Below are 15,533 nucleotides of genomic sequence, written 5' to 3'. Positions count from 1 at the left end.
CCAAAATAAACGAATATTTTTTAGAGACAAAAACTGTATGAACAGATAGCCTTGGACTGGCAAAATACAGTCATTGAGGAAGAAGAAAAAACTTTGAATAGAATGGTCAAATCAACGTACCAATTTTTTTTAGTATATATATGTAAGAGTTTGAACAGTAATTGACTTCGTTCATCTTGTACGTGTATAATAAGATCAATAATGTATTCTTTTAACATATTTTTTAGCTATTATTTTTGTCGCAATATTTTTTTTTGTGGGACTCCCAATGGCTAACATATTTTACACGACTATTTTCACAAATTTAACTGTTAAAAAGGAACTGCCTTTTAAAACTGAATTCTTTATCGATCAAGACAAGTATTTCTATCCACTATTTGTGTATACTTCGGGAGGTAGTTATTTCCAGTATTCAGCACTTATTGCTCATGACTTTTTTTATTTCATGTCAGTGAATCACGGCTGCTGTTTATTCACTATAGTCGGGTAAGTTCATATTAAGGAATATATTTTGAAAAAAGTTTTGTTTGCACGATGAGATTTCACATGCTGTGATTGAAAGTTATAGAAGATACTTAGTTTAAATACGATATTTTTTGTGTCACTTTTTTTACTTCAATTAGAGTACGAAACGCAAATGGTTGCCCATTTCACTGCGGAAGTCATGATCATAATTAGATGCAACTTAACACCTAGGCACACTGTAGCGATTGGACATTGTAAAAAAATGTTTTCATATCAATTATAAAGTCAAATTTTATTATGCCGTAATTTAAATAAAAATATTATTTTCAATGAATTTAGAAAAAGAAATTTTAACGAATAGACAACTAGAAAAGAAAACACTATTAAATTATATCTGTTTAATAGCCATGTGACAAAATAAAGAAAATTGTTAAAGAATTGTGAAGAATTGAAGATAGAAATTAATTAAAATAATGTGATTCATACTTGTTTAAAAATCGTATTCCGGCGGTAATTATATTAACACCAAAGAAATTTGTTTAATTATTACCATTCTTATATGATTTAAAAAAGTTAATGCACAACGAAAAACATTTCTTTGAAGTAGCTTACACTGATGAAAAATACAGTCTATTAAACGCATGAATTCATATATAATGTGAGGTAAACGAACCAGGCTACGTAATTTCCATATTGCTGAATTACGAATGTATGCAGGAATAGTCTCAATTTCAGTTGGTTGGGTCATACACCGTACCTACAATCACATCATGGCAGACGAAACATATCACTTATCTCTTTGTCTCTTTCTCTCCCTATTACTTCTATATAACTATTATGGTTACAGAAACTTTAATCTTACATGCACTGGAGACAATTTTGATTTTGATGCTTAGAAAATTTCGATCACAACTTACTTAGCACCTATAGTTTAGTATAAAGAAAAAGACTTAGTGCCTATGAAACTGGTACTTTGGGCTTTTAATTTTGCCTTTGAAAGGAAGGAAAAGACATACTAATTATATTATATACTTAGGATGCGGTTAAAAAGAGCTTCGAAATTAATTAAGAGGGTAGAAGAGGGACTTGTCACTTACAATGAGGATACCAGAAACGACATCGATCAAGTGATCATAGAAGCTGTCGAGTTGCACAATACGGCAATAATGTATGTATAACCGTTTAAGTGATTGCTATTAATTATCAATGACAAGTGATAATTTGAATACAATGTTGGTAACGTATATTTTGATTAATTTCAGGAGGATCACAAGTGTAGACAATCTGTACAATTTCACATGGTTTTTTGTTGTTTTAGGAAATACATTAGGAATAGGATGTGGACTTTTAATAGTAATAATGAAAAGTAATACACGTATTAGGAAATCCACAAATAATATCTCGTTTTTGTCCCTCATTTAAATAAAAAAGATTCTTTTCTAGGCAAACTCTTAAAACCGGACTCATTTTGATTGTAACACCATATACTGTGGGAAAAAAATTATGACCATGGGCTTCAATGAGGGTAACACCTTCTTTCTGTGATTTACATGCCATTATTATATCTATTCATATCGAGGATGACATCCTTTTTCAGCAATTTACATGATATATGTATATAACTTTTTCATGTAAATCGTGGAAAAAAGGTGTCACCCTTACTGAAACCCATGTTCAAAATTTTATCCTCATAGTACACGACATGTCGAGTAAAATGAACCTGGTGTCAAGGGTGTGCCTGAATAACAATTTTTTTTTATTAAAATGGGGAGTAAAAACGTGATATTTTTTGTAGATTTCCTTATATACGTAATGTAGTAAATTGTTTTGACCTACTGAATGACGTTTAATTTTATAGTTGTTTACTACTTGGAAAAATGCAGATATTCTCGAGATGACAAGAATGAGTGTAGCATTTTTAGCGTTTCATGTACATTTTTACTTCCTATTTTATACTGGACAAAAAGTAATCGACAGCAGCTCATCGGTGTTCGACGCATGGTATCACTTTTTTTTCTACAAAATTAAGCAATCGATACTTAAAAACAAATAATAATAATAATTTTTCATTTTAACTCGATTACAATAAGAAACAGAATTTCTAAAATTTTCGATGTTAGATGAGTACAGTTTATTTAGACGTAGAAAAATAATTTTTTTTAATGCTAAAGATTGTGTGTACTACGATATCTGTTGGAACACATTGGAATTTTAATTTAAATGCTGATAGTGAAATGTTTCCGTATATTGATGTTAATTTGCATTATATTTTAGTTATGATGTGCAGTGGTACTTATTGCCAAGAAAATCCGTTATACTAATACAAATGATGATGCTACGAAGTTTAAGATCCCAACAGCTGACTGCAGCGATGTTGTTTCCTCTCGACATGGAAACTTATATGAAGGTATCATATAGTTTTTTTGAAATTTTAATTTTTATGTGATATAAGTATGTACTTTTTCATTTACGTTTCAGTTTGCCAAAGCTTCAATATCACTTTTTACCGTTTTTTTCCTGTGAACTCAAAATTTTTTGCAGTCAATACGTAGAAAAGTAATTCAATGCAACGTCTGTTTGGTTATTAATTAGTGCAAAATCTGTTGAGTTACCTGTGACGAGTAAAATAGGTAGTATATTTATATTATTGAACACGTACAGTTTTAGACTATTGCAAAGTTCTTTCAGTCTTTTTTAAGGGGCTAAGAGTCGATGGCTTATCACAAAGCCCAAGCACCACCAATAACAAATTGTCAGTAAATTCCTATTTATAATTTTTCTGATTAATAATAAATAATACAATCTTATTCTTTCAACGAATAAAGTATTCATCTTATTTATCCCTATAATATTGATTTTAATCAGACGATGTGTTTATCGTAACAGTGTATCCTTAAGTATTGCTGACAAGACATACATCCGCGTGATACAAAGTTTTGCTCATTTCTTATTTTAGAGCTAGCACATACATTATTTGTATGAATTTATTTAACAGAGTATTTTTATTACCTCGAATTATTCGTTTGTCACCCTGGGACATTTTTTAATTTTTTGGCCTAGGGTCGTAATATACTATTTTTTTCTTTATAAATATGTGCAACAATCATTAGATAAACTACGCTTAGACGTATACACCAGCACAACCAATCGAGAGATATTGTATTAATATATTTGAGACCCTGATTTAATTATCCCTTATGATTCGTACTTAAATGTAAGTTAGATGTGTTTTTGAATTGCTGATAAATGTCTTGTACGACCAATAAATTTTAATCAATAAAAAGTAATAAATGAACGAATCCAGTGTAAAAAATCACAGGCGTTGGTGATTTAGTAAAAAAATGATCATGAAAAGAAAGAAAAAACTATAGTTGAATCATGTATGAGGTATGATACGTATCAATTGATTGCTTGTGTATACACTTCTTAGAATCATCATTAATCTTTAATGAGATCTTGACAAACATTATAATTATTTTAGGCAAACGTTACACACACACGTGAAATTTTACAAAAAAAGTTGTCCTTAAATTAATCTTTGTAATTTCTCAACAATTGAGTATGGGATGATAAAAACGTACTCATTTTTAAACGTTTAAAGATTACTTTGACTGACGTGCGTTACCAAAACATTTTCTTTGATCTTGTGCATTCAATTGGAGCTGTAGTTACGTAAGACTGCAAATATCAGTCGAAGTAACAACAGCAACAACAGCATCAATAACAAAGTGGAAAATTTCCGTCAATATATCTGTTTCATCGAATCGTTTTTCAAACACACTCAGCAAAATCATTAGCCTTTCAAAACAGGCGTTGATTGGCGCTTAAAAAAATGCTCGCGTCGTTTGCCTATGGAGATCAGACGCATATACAAGCAGCGAGAACGTACAATTTATACAACAGCTAATACTTACACACCGCAAATACGCACGAACGACGATAGTTTGCGTAAGTAAGTATATGTACGCAAAACGTGCATGCATCTCTCTTCTTCGTGAATATTGTTGAGTATGTGTAAATGTATGCGCTGCACACATATACAGTGCACATTGTAGCTCCGGTCTCTTGCGTGGTCGTCGCGCTCTGGGCTTGGAAATTCTACTTTTAGATTGGATTCCGAGTAAGGATACTCTCCCCACGTGCGCTTGGCCGGTGACTCCAACAGTACAAGTATATACGTATACAATCCAAGATGCAGATCTTTGCTTCTTTATATGTTTGTGCGCGAAAAAGCGTTCTGGATATATACATGTATATTATCGGCACCATAGTTCTACGGGTTAGTGCTCTTTTTCTCGACAAGTTGAAAGAGCGTTCCATTTAAATGTCTTCGCTCCCTCTCACTTGCCTCGCTTCTGATATTAATAAAGATACAGCTTGAATTAGGAACGAAGAACCTTCCAGGTGGGTATAAATTCTAATAGATGCTACTTAGCCTCGCTAGTGCAGTATCAAGATAAAAAAGTCTAACATTCCAGGATAAAAAAACTTAAGTATACGGTACTTATGTGCGAGATTTCAAGCAAATGTGCCACTGTTAGCTTTGTGGGCCACTTGGTCGCAATTTCAGTATGTTATTAAGACTTTGATTTTTATTTTGTTGCCCACAACAACCAAAGTTCTAAAATTTGATATAAGTCATGAGGTGTAAAACATGAGCACAAAACATACTCAAACTTTTTATATTATCATTGTATTTAAAAATTTACTCTGGTAGACTTTGTATACAATTATTGTAATGTCGAGAGGCTATGTAGTATCATGAAGCATTGAAAATAAACAAGAAGATGAAGTATTCATGAGTCCTAAAGCGAAGTAATAATCTAAAGTTTTTACGTTATTTATTATATACAGTCTTGTATCACTTGCAAAAGTAGAAGATATGTCTGCGAATTAGTCGTGCCTGAAGGATAAACACTTATAGGTAAACTCTTAATAAGCTTGAAAATAAAATGTTTAAAATGTCCGTACAAGTTGCTGTATGCTATTCAGAAACTATGGTAACTTTACTTACTGTAAAGATTTTTTTGTATAATATATACTCATTTCTCAGCAATTAAGTAAAAAATCATAGCAGAAAAAATAGGACCAAACTGATGTAGACACCCACCACAACTTACTTTAAGAGTCGGTTGTTAGAGAACTAGAGATTTTTTTTAAAAATAGAAAAATTCAGTTAGCTGAACGAGCAGTTGGAGCCAATCAGAAAAAAAAAACCACTGAAAAAAAGTCAAGCTTCGTGTAAGTAATTACTTAGCAGCACTTATTTTTTCTTTACTATACAGAGAAGTGTACATTCGTTGGCTTAGAAAGCGTCAAAATTGCTCGTGCGTCAATGACTTTCCAATTGTTCCAATAAAACGTGAACTTAACAAAAAGTCTCCAGCTCGTAGTTTGAAAGGCTCGTTAAACAGTTAAATTGGCACACGCAGCAACGCGTAGTCATGCATCGACATCCATTATACAAGCGTTAACGAAAGAAACATCGACGGGTGGGCGTACATCGATGTTGCAACTTTATGCTTATTCACCTTGGTCGTAGGTTCTCTTTCTAGTCAGTTTATCGATTGTTAACATCATTTATGTCTCAAGTAAAATACTCTTTCGTTTATTTATAACTAATAAATTAATTTTTTTTTTAATTGATGTTTAGATAAAGACAAACGCAAAAAGTACGATAGCTCATCTGAGGCCTTTTTTCACTGCTAATCTGTTAAGTTCGGCGATTTGGTAGGGAGCATATAGACAACAAACAATTTTATTCGTTTTTCGTAAGAAAATCTGTAGAAGTAAACTAGATGAATATTATATCAACCCTTAATTATATGGAAAAAGTCTTGCCATTATCAGTCAGCACATGACGAATATTTGAAAATATGTTGCTTTGGTCTAATTTCGTGCAAAACGACATATTATCAAATATTAAATGAAAAGATAAATTTGCGACTGATTTGTTTTTCTCATTGAAGTAAAATTATTTCATATCTGTGTTTTTGGATTCATAACTTTACTTAGGCGTGGTGGGTAATATTTCCTATGGTCTCATAAAATTGAAACTGTTGGTCCACATTAGTTGCGCATTGAACATAAAAATTTCAACTTTACGTATAAAGCAATAAATTTTACATGTTTTTACAGAAAAACAAACTATTCAAAATTGGTAGTGATATATTGCATTATACGAAAAGTATACTTCTTAAATAATATTAAACATTTAACAGTTCATGACAAAAATTCGTAAAACATACGTAGCATTGAGATTCGTTAAATACACTTAAGCAGCTACTTACACTAGTCGTGGAGTAACAGAGCATGCTCCAGTACAGAAATTCTATTCCCTTTACTATATTTGCTTTATTGTATGGTAGGAAAAGCTTAAATAGTGATTGTACTATACTCCACGAAATCGCCCCTGGAAAATCTCAAAAGAAATCAAGACATTTGCAAATCCTCATGAGAAAACCTTTTTATGAGCATCGCGTTTGTGTCTCTCAAGAACACAGGATGTGATATAAATCTGTTGGCATAATGTTTCTGATACATTATAATTATTACTATTATAATTGATGTTGTTGTTGTTGTCGTTGTAATTAATGCTACCATTAGTTAATATCAATATTTACATGAGAAAAATTTAGATCTACATCCTTAGTACGCGTATAGTATACCTTCATATTTATATTTTTTGTTTTCTAAGTTTGACATATATTTCAGGGGACGTCTACACTTACTGTTCCAACGAGTTATTAGCCTTAATCTATACAAAGTACCGTTATTAACTATTGGTCAAGGCCACGGTAAAAATCACACCTGGATCCTTGAACGAGACGCGGTAGATTACGAGTTTCTCTGAGTCGCTAAGCCCACACGTTTGACATAATTAAAATGGTCAAACATCTTAACGTACGTAAATAAGTTTTTAAATATATTGTCGTAACACCAAAATTATCAACAAAACATGAACGTCTAAAATGGTTTTTTTAGTTTGCAGAAACCAATAAGAAAAAGAAAAAAATAACAATAATTCGAACGCAATAACCGAGACTAATTTAATCACAGTATTCCATACGCGAGTACACAAAAACAGGCATTATCGTAATTCAGTACGACATTCCTCTTACTCGAGATTTTCTGTCGGACTCCCTTATTTATTTGCCACACGGTAGCGAGCAAGGCCACCCCAGCTTCGGGAGCAGCAGGAGACAGAGGGAGAGAGAGAAGCAAGAACTTGGAGAACAAAGAGGGCTCGGCGCGCCCGTATATACTTACATCCATCAGCGGCAATGGCGAGAGTAAAGGCTGCAAGGGCAAGGAGGAGGCGCATTGTTTTTTAGGCGAGCCCTCCTGCATGCATCATCCTTCCCTTTCTTCCTATTTACTTTGCTATATGCTCTCTCGCCGTGCAACGAGAAGATGCTCACCGTTTATATATGCGCTGGACACGATGGTACCCATACATCCACGAAGATCCGCTCTCTTTCGCGCGCGTGGTACGAACCAAGAGGATAATATCCTGCTTCCCGTCCCGGTGATGCCTATTCTCATTTTCCACCATCCGGTCTTTGTCACGTGCATGGATCTATACGTGTAACACAGCAGCCCTAGTACAGGCACTCTTGCTCCCAGGCCGATGCATGTTTGTCAAGGCCTTCTTTTTACATAGCTTCTTAATCCGTGACTACAACTATCTCTTTCGCAGCTCCGGTGTATCTATTTGTATTCTTGCTCAGCCTGCATGATTTGTTTTTGCTCCAAATGCATGTGTACAAGGTGCATGCATGCATAGATTACCAGTGCCGTTTTAATGCAAGTCGAGTTTTCCCGCGATAAATTTACAAAATACGCTGTTACTCAACGGTATGCGCCGTTAAGTGTCTAAGGGAAGAGGAGGTGAAAAAGCAAGGGAGTCTTTCATTTCCGGAGATTGACGTACATAATAGCAATAAATGCACCCAGGCCCGTGAGCGAAGCTTCATCGGCTCTGATGCATATGCAATGCGGACGTGTTGTAATGAAATGATAGCACTGGTTCACATACAAACCTATACTCTCTCATTCTTCTATTATAGAGTATACAATAATAGATTGAAGTATCAGTTGGACCCTCATTGGTGACTGCGTACGCGGACATGGTGCACTCAATGACCGGATACTTTTCATGCTGCAGCTTTTTCGTTACGCAAAAGTAGTAAATTATCTTTGTTTGTGCGAAAAATCGATCAACGAGGTTTATTGGGACAAAGATTATTACATATAGGATTGGTCGAAGAGTTTTTTTTTTAAGTAACAAGTTCGTCAGAAATCCTCGATCGTAAAATGATAAATTTTAAAGTACGTCTACAGACGTTTAAGTTACAAAGTAACCTCGATTAAACGTCATCAAAAATAGGACGTACACTCGAGGTTGTCAACGATGATGGTGATAATTCAAACCATTGTTGTGTAAAAAAAAAGCTATTGCAGAAGGAAACTCATTACCCTCAACAATGTTACGTAATAGTGATAGAAATGACTTTTTGTTTTTCATGAAAAATGTTTGTGGCCATCAAAAATCACTCAAGACAAAAAAACAAACTGGCGTTTTCTTCAAAACACCGTTCCAAACATAAACGTGAATAATGGATGTTTTCAAGACTCCGCATGCATACACCATACCATGGCCAGAGATTCGGCAAAGTCGGCGCCGCTTCCCTTTCAGGTTGCAAGACCCCGCGCAGTAGTCCTCGCGGCGTGGGGCCTCTTGACACACTACCCATGTGCGCGTCCTCTCTGGTCCCAATGCAAAGAAACAAAAAAATAAAAGAAAAAAAGAGAGAGAGAAATGGGAGTTCTGTCTTCAGCTCCGCTCCCCAGCACTTTCGTATATTATCTTTCTTATAGTCTCCACTGCCTCTCTTTGTCTAAATCTTTTTTTTTTTTTTTTTTTTTTTTTTTTTTTTTTTACCGCGTAGTAGAGGATTTCCAGCTTTTATTACCGCTGGACACTCGTTTCTGCGCTCGGCCGTCTTGTAGCGCCTTTTTTATTGCACCGCCTAGCGCTATCGTCGTCGTTGTCGTTTGCTCGAGTCCAAGAGATTCATCTTGCTGCTCTTCGCGTGCACATTTGTTCGCCTTTTATTCGCTCGACCCAGTGAATAACCGGACCGAAGAACAATGCGCTCGCGAGATCGGAGCCAGATGAATTTAGGGGAGGTGAGTTTTTCTTCGTTAGGGCTGCTACCACATTGACGTTGAGTTTTGTTTTTGGCATCATTTTATTCATGAGAGCTAATGGTAATGCCATTTAAGACTGATCATGGAAATAACTTTGTGAAATTTTGAAAAATCACCCGTAGGTTGCTCGTATCTGGATTAAAAAATGTAGGAAACTAACCATACACTGTATGTACGTACAGTAATCAATTCAGACAGACGATAGTTTAAACAGCTACAAAGTCAGTTCCTCAAGATAAAATTTAATTTAACAAGTACTTGACAAAAAACAAAAAAAAAATTTTGAAGCTCCTCTCACATTACTCTTGTGATCTCGCTTTTTATCCAGATAAAGATAAGTACGGTATAATGAGCTATTTTAACAAAAATGCATAAATTCCATTACATCGTTCAGTTTATAATAAGTTATTGCGATATAAGGGAATAAAAGTAAGAAATATTTTGCTAACGTAATGTTCGTTTTAAGTTCACACGAGGTTGTGAATTCATTCCAACTTTTGTGGAGATAAAACTTAAAGCTGTTATGAAATCATCATAAAGTTCGCTCCAGCTTCAACTAAACCAAGATTTCCTTGTTTAATCAACGGGTGTACCGAATAAATATCGAAATAGAACTTACAAACCAAAAGAAGAACTTCGAAAGTAGGTCCAACAGTTACGGTATGAATCTCACGGATTTCAGTTAATTTTGAAAAAGTCGATCAATTGAGTTTACGGTCGGCATTGAAGTACTATTACGAGAGGAAAAAAAAAAAAAACACTCTGTGATGATGCCATCGAGCGCTGATAGTTAAGAGCTAATAAATATCTTCCAAGCCTTTTAGGAGTCAACTCGAGGAATGTAACCATGATTAAGGCTACTTTGATAATTACGTCATCCACACACGCCGTGCGCTCCCCGAACACGATTTACTTCTACTTTTAAACTGGAGCACTTGGTGCTCACGGATAACGAACCTCGTAGACGATTTTGTCTCGCTACTTTTCACTCGATACGTCCCATTTTATTTGCCATTTGCTTATCACATAATTTTCGTACAAGTATTTGGTTGTACCAAAGAAGACATCGGATATTGGCATTTTCGGAATGAAATATTCCACGTAAAATAAACTATATAAGCCAGTCGCAATGATCGAATGGAAATAGCACCAGAGATGAAAATGTGAGAAATGCAGGAGACTATAGGTGAAACCGGCAAAACGAGGCGACGAAGAAGCGGGTGGAAAGAAGTGGCGAGCTAGCAAAAGAGAAGCTATACGTGCACGGGGAGAGAGAGAGCACGAGTTCAAACGGCCCTCCAGCTTCTTTTCCTCCCCCGTCTTCTTCTTCTTCTTTCTTTTGTTGCTGCAAATAAACCACGTGCTCCCCTTCCCCCGGTAGCTCAAAGTTTATTCAGGACAAACTGCAGCAACACGCAGGCTCTCTCTCTCTGCAGGCGAGATAAAACTGAACGGAATCACGAGTCGAGGGAGCCAAAAGCGGGGAAGCTGCGCCGCCCGAGGCGGAAAATTTCCAAGCCGCGCACCGAAAGATCTCTCGGTGCTGTCCTTTCCTTCTTTCTCCCCTCGCTTTTTCTCTAGCAAATTAAATGCGCATTTTTATCAGTCTCCCCCGGTCTCCCCTACCTATACCTTGTTTCTGCAAGTCAAGGAAGAACGGAGAAAGTAACTTGGACCGCCGCTGCATTATCCCGTCCAATTTCGAGATGACGTGCTTAATCTGTGTGGCTTCTTTCTCCTTCTGGACTGATGATTTGAAGGTGCTTTGTTTCGTTTGATTTTTCGTATCATTACGTTAATTGAAGACGTTTGAAATTCAATATGCCGCACACGTTGCGAGAGACAAAGGAAATGGCATATTGTTTCGGCAGATTTAAATTGCAGGGCATGCACGCCAAGAATTTTAAATGCTGTATTATTCTTATTTTCATCAGATTCATAGTGTACAAACTCCATCTTGAAATGCCAAATTATGTACGCACTTTATTGTAATGTCAGTGACAAAAACATTAAGTAGATTTTTTTATCCTCCAAGACGATTGTTTAATACGCTACAAGGAATACTTTATTAAAATAAGCTTTAGTCATCTGAATAACTATAGCTTGAAATCTTGGATTACAGGGTGTAAAGACCATATACATATATATGTAAACGCAGGGCTGAGTTAACTTGTATTTTGGTATCTCCATTGTGCCTTGTTGAGGTGAGATTTGAGGACAATTTTTTTTCATTCATCAGATATCCGTTTGAATCAGCTACTGTTTGTACGAATTTCATTGAGAGTAATGAAACTGTTACTGACAATCGTCTACGTACACATGAGCACACACTAAAAAAAATTCGTATAAACGTTTGTTAAGCCATGCATCCACACTTTTCCCCGATCAAATTCGATTCGTTCAAATGTAGTAATTTGTTTGAACACCTAAACCTGTATCTGCCCAATGGCTAAACAGTGAATACAGTAACGAATGCTTCAGATCTGTATCGGATTATACCGTAAAATCAATAAATCAGTGTAAACATTAGATTATTAATTCATGTAGTAGATTCATTGTAAGTACGCTGATTAGTGAAACAGCAAGGATTTTCATGTTTCGGTGATAAATACCTGCACTATGGTGCTAAACGATGATTAACAGATGCGTACATTACAGTACAATGAAATTTTCTCATAGTTTGCAGAGCGTTGGGTGCCGCGCAATAATCGTTCAACTTCTAGAAAGTCAAAGGATCTTCACAGTTCGGAAAGTGTATACGAGACGTGTACGCTCGAAGCCAATGAATGACGGTGAAGGGGGCATCACGGAGATTGCAAGAAGATAAATAGGGGGAGAGAGAGAGCGTAAAAAGGGGTGGGGGAAAAACGCAGGAAATGCTTTCCTCTCCTTCTCTTCCACACGAGGAGGCTTTGATCTTCGACTGGAACAGGATATGCTCGTTACCGATAGGTCGACCTCGCCTTTCGAAAACCGCGCGCTGCTCTCGATGCTGCTGATGCTGCTGTACTCTCGTGCACTTTGCTGTTGCAGCAGCAATAGCTTCATACGTGAAACAAGTGCACTCTCTGTTCGTATGTATTGTGAATGCATACGTTTGTGTTGGGAGGCGTTTTTAAGCTCGAGACCGCCGAGAGATAAGATGGGGCTGTTCTAGTCAGTGGGAGCTGTATGATTTGGAGAAGCTGTCTGTGTTTTATTTTTGACAGAGCTTTTTTCTCACCTTCCTGGAGAACTTCTTTCCTTTTTCCAATAACCCAATTTGATTTAAGCAGTAGTCTAAATGTAGTACTTGCTTACAAAATTAATTAATTTCTCAAAATAGGTAATTCCATGTTTTTTCATATAATTTACTGTTTCTAGCGCGTAGACTCACAGTGAGAGCTTAAAGCTTATCACCAGAAAGCACAAAGGGGAAGTACGGTGATTCTGATGGTGACTTTGACTGATTAATGTTATTTAAAAATTGCTTCAAAGAATTGAAGACGCGTACCTAGACGAAACGTAAATTAAGAGCTTAATAATTGAAAAATAACAGGTGTACTAAACAAGCATACTTATGTAGGAAAACATCTCCACTGATGTGCTCTCGAGAAATCCCAAAATACGTTGAACCTCAAATAATGCAATTTAATCTGTAGTACCAAAGCAGATATAGTGTCCTGGTTGAATTTTTTAGGGGTACTAATAATAAACGGAAGTTGACGAAAAAAGTTTCATTTTTAACTGGGTATAGAATATACGCTGATGAAATCAAGGAAACCAAGACTAACACTTAAAGTCCTTGATTTCCAAGCCATGGCCAATAATGGAGTTGAACGAGAGAAACCGCTGAAAACGTTAAAAAACTGCTCAAATTGAAGTGAACAAAGCAATTAATCGATAACTTCTCGATAAAATGTGTAGGCTCAATTATAGATGTCGGCTCTAAGGGAGGATCATTGTACAAAGATGCTACAGATTTATGGATTATGTGCATTCAATACATGGCTGTAAAACGTGGCAAAGATTATCATAGGGCCACAAATGGCAGGAAAGACCCAAAAAAAATGTATGCTATACATGAGAAAAATAAACAGAAAACAAGTTGTGAGGCTCCAAGGGGCACATTATTCGGTAAATTGGTGCTAATATCCTTCTGCTGTAAATCATACAAAGTAAGAAGGTATATTACTCGTACTAGTTGCTATTTAACCGCAATGACCACCATTTATGAATATCAAAAAAAGCCAGATGACAAGTGAAAAATGAAGGCACGAAAGGATGCGAATGAACGAAGCCATAAACATTGCTAAAACAAACATTATACATCTCGCAGAGACATCTGAGTGACTAACAATTAAATAAGAAAGCTCGATTGTAAACCTAGAATAAAATGTTTAGAGAGCAAATGTATAATAGCAAACTAAACCTGGCATTCAAGCCTCTACAAATGTAGTCGTTGGTTGTCATTTCAGCGAGCGTGACAGTCGTCTCCCCGGCACTAAATGTATACAAGTACCCCCCTTTCCTGCCCCAAAGCATGTACATATCCAGTTTGCGAGCGACCATCACCTTCTTCTTCTCTCTTACATATGGACTTATACCTGTACACTTACCTATACGTAAAAACCGGATGAATTTCACGCACGTACATCTGACCATGGCACGCCCCTCTCCATCCACACGTGTAATGTATACTTTATTCCTTCGGTATATATATATATATATATATATATATATACCCGTCCAACACCCTGGAAATCGAGATGAGCTTTTGCATTCGCACACCCAATCTCGACTGTTGGTGCTGCTGCTGACCACAGAGTGTATAGTATATATACCTACACCGGTTGGCTTTGGCGCGATCACTCGGACTCACTGAAAATCACAGATTGATATATACACTGGTTCACACAGAGGCACGTAACAGTAGCACTACACACGGACACACCGAGATCGGCAATTGCTCGCACTCACGCACGCGAAACAAGCCAACATTCTGGGCGCATCTTATTTCCTTTTTCTCACTCCCCCCCTCACTTGCAGCATCCATGTATCTACGTGCTGGCAGGGGGGAAGTATGAGTATAGGAGAAGGCACGCGTGCACACGTGTTGCACAGATTTTGTGGCCGATCTCTCTTTCTCACTCTCTATCTCTCTCTCTTCTTGCCAAGCCGAAGATTATTATAGCACATGCACTGTAAATGTGTACACGTATATGAATATATGTAGAAGAGACCCCTCAACTGGGAGAAGCACAGAGAGATATAAAAATTCTCATTCGTATTTTTGTATTGCCGTGGGGAAAAAGGAGATCGGTAGCGCTACAACCGTTCATATAGACTATACGCGTATAAACCATCCGTCTGTTACTGCAAGTATGCCCTTTGATTTTTGCTGGCTCAAATATATATATATAGGAGCAACCTATATACTTACGCTATAGAGCACAAGCGTTTATTACCCGAGAAGACGCGTGTATAATGTGCGAGGCGCAGCGAGAGAAAGTACATGACGATTTTTCTCGGGTTGGAAAAAGCAGGCGCTCCATTTTCATCCCAATGACCGGCTTCCGTTCTCGTGTAACGTGCTCGCTCGGCTCGTCGAGAGATCGTACCCTAATCAGTGCGCGACGCAATTAACCGGCAGCCCGAGAGATCGCGATCGTTGTGCATACATAGGTATCATATGGGGACTGGAAACGCGAGCCCATAGCTTTCGAGGCTGATGCGGGGGTCTGTGGCGTCGTACGATTATTATGTACGCGCGCGTGCCACGTCCAAGTGTATACTGCCGATCTGGGACACTCGAAAGTTTTTATTTACCTTCACGGCATGGCATGCATTTTTAGCATTTGGTATCGAAATTAACC

General features: G+C 36.7%; 1 protein-coding gene across 1 annotated transcript in view; it reads right to left on the bottom strand.

Annotated features, from left to right (window-relative positions):
- LOC106639778 (uncharacterized) overlaps nt 1-14,387 on the bottom strand; it is a 179,218-nt gene extending 164,831 nt beyond the window's left edge. Inside the window, exon 1 of the mRNA XM_089594616.1 lies at nt 14,277-14,387. The gene's annotated coding sequence lies outside the window, so the exon portion shown is untranslated. The remainder of the gene's footprint in view (nt 1-14,276) is intronic.
- Nucleotides 14,388-15,533: the final 1,146 nt, after the last annotated feature.

This window comes from Copidosoma floridanum, unplaced genomic scaffold (assembly GCF_036245765.1).
Source record: "Copidosoma floridanum isolate Cflo_tuat_1 unplaced genomic scaffold, Cflo_Japanese_pri ptg000001l, whole genome shotgun sequence".
NCBI lineage: Eukaryota > Metazoa > Arthropoda > Insecta > Hymenoptera > Encyrtidae > Copidosoma > Copidosoma floridanum.
Note: the sequence above shows the minus strand (reverse complement) of the source record. Positions and strands in the feature narration are given on the sequence as shown.